We start from the raw sequence: 2368 nt of genomic DNA, 5'->3' as shown, positions 1-2368 counted from the left end.
TCTCACTGAAGAGCTGATGCTTTATTTTAATGGGGGGGGGGGGGGTAGAGAGGGGGGGTAAAGGGGGGGTTCTCAGGATGCTACACAGGATGGCGTTTTTTTTCTTTTTCTAAAGAGCGGTGTTGGACATCAAAAGTCTCTCCAGACAGGAGACGCAACAGGCTGAAGGACACACACACACACACACACACAGACACACACACTTATATATATATATCTATGTGCACACAGTTTATGGACACGCATGCATGTACAGACACATGCAGATGCAAACACACACACACACACACACGCACACACACACACACACACACACACACCCCTGACCAATCAGAACCACAGCCTGTCCTCTCTGCCATGCAGGGTAATAATATGTCATCCACCAACATCTAGCCACATATAAACAGACCAAACACCTCCGGACCACAACCCCTCCTCCTCCTCCTCCTCCTCCTCCTGCTCTTCCTCTTCTCTCCAAACCCGAACGGACGTTCTTCACGAATGAACCCCTTGGGGACCAGAGCCGACTCAGGGCCCCTGAGAGCAGAGTCCTGGTCTCAGGGCCATGATGGACCCGGTGTTTTCCACCCTGCTTGGACTCTCCAGAGGTCTCACCTGGAGAGGCAGGAGGGCGGTGGAGGCTGCAGGACACTCAGGTAGTCTTCACCGGGCAGACACGATGGACTCCAGACGTAGAACAAGAACAGAGAAGATCTCTCTGATCCAGATCTCTCTGATCCAGATCTCTCTGATCCAGATCCGCTCGACGTGGAGGTCCACAGGTTTTCAAACCGCTTCTTAATTCATCTCAAAAACCAGAAGACTGTAAGAGCTTCACTCTCTGGTTGTCTTTCTTTTTTCTTTTTTACAGCTCCTACCACCAAGATACTGTGTCCCAAGATGTCCACTGAACTGCATCCCTATTCTGTACCGTAATATATAAATATGTATATATATTTATATATATATATATTTATATCTAGATTTATATATATACATTTATATATATTCTTAGATATATAAATAAATATATTTATAAATATGTATTTATATTTAAATATATATTTAAACATATATATATATATATAAGTATATATATTTATATAAATAAATATATTTATTTATATATATATAAGTATATATATTTATATATATAAATATATATTTTATGTATATATACTTATTTATATATATATATATATATACTTATTTATTTATACATATATACATTTGTTGATATGTACATGTCGCTGAATTATTTTATTTAGTCTCCCCTTTTATTTATGTGAATATTTGCAGTTTAATTTGACTCTAGCAGCTTGAGCAGTTGATGTAGTTTATAAATGACTAAACGGTATAAATTGCTGTTATATTGTGGTGACGGCTGCAAAGATGAACTTTATTTCCTTGAGAATTATAAATGAAAAATCGTTGGAATATGAATGTGGAACAAGGAGATTGTTGCCTCCCCTTTTCTTTTGGTTCCTCCCTTCATCACAAACATATTCCTGTATTTATGAATCTCCTGTTCAGACACGTGCGGTGCTCTGCTTGGCCGGCAGGGGGTGCTGGTTTCACCTGAGCGTCTCTCCGTTCATTCTTTACAGTTACAACCTCTGAACAAACTTGTACATATTTTCAAAACTAGCTTACAAACTCTCTCCTGAATGAATCTGGTGGGTTCAGATCTGGCAGTGATGACGTCATCACCTGCTTAATGCTCCAACAGTGGACACATCTAAACCCAGGATTTGAATCATGGCAAAAACAAACATAACTCACCTGTCAGACCGCTGCAGGTGAGACTCCGTTTTTTTGTGGTACTAACACAGATGTCTTTGATACTAACAAACCTATTAAAAAAAACACGCCCCACAATGCAACAGGAGAAAGTGATGCAACACGACACCTGCTCCACTATTGATGTGGTCCTGGTTCCTGGTACCTGAGCTGGACCTCCCACTCAGGTGTCGTGTGTCCAGGCGTCTCATTACAGCCACGTGACTCCTCCGTGTGCTGACTCGGCTAATAGCAGTTGCCTTAAATGCCCCCCCCCCCCACCCCAATCCACTTGTATCCTCAGTTACTCTTTCAGGCGGTTTATATTATATATAATATTCTACATTTTTATTTTGATCGTTCCCCGTTTGTCTTCCAGCGAGACGTGAACCCTCCTCCTCCTCCTCCTCCTCCTCCTGCCGTCTAGATTATGACAGAAACCCAACAGAGGAGTAATGCTGTACACAAATAAACAAAGAACACTTTGTCTTCTTCTGCATCTTCATTACACGTCGCTCAGCGCTTTAGTCCAAGGCGAGTTAAAAATAACATTTTGAGATATTTCTCATTTTTTAATGTTTAAGAAAAT

Source organism: Pseudoliparis swirei, unplaced genomic scaffold (assembly GCF_029220125.1).
Source record: "Pseudoliparis swirei isolate HS2019 ecotype Mariana Trench unplaced genomic scaffold, NWPU_hadal_v1 hadal_30, whole genome shotgun sequence".
NCBI classification, from domain to species: Eukaryota; Metazoa; Chordata; class Actinopteri; order Perciformes; family Liparidae; genus Pseudoliparis; species Pseudoliparis swirei.
The sequence above is the reverse complement of the archived record's forward strand: the minus strand, read 5'-3'. Positions refer to the sequence as shown.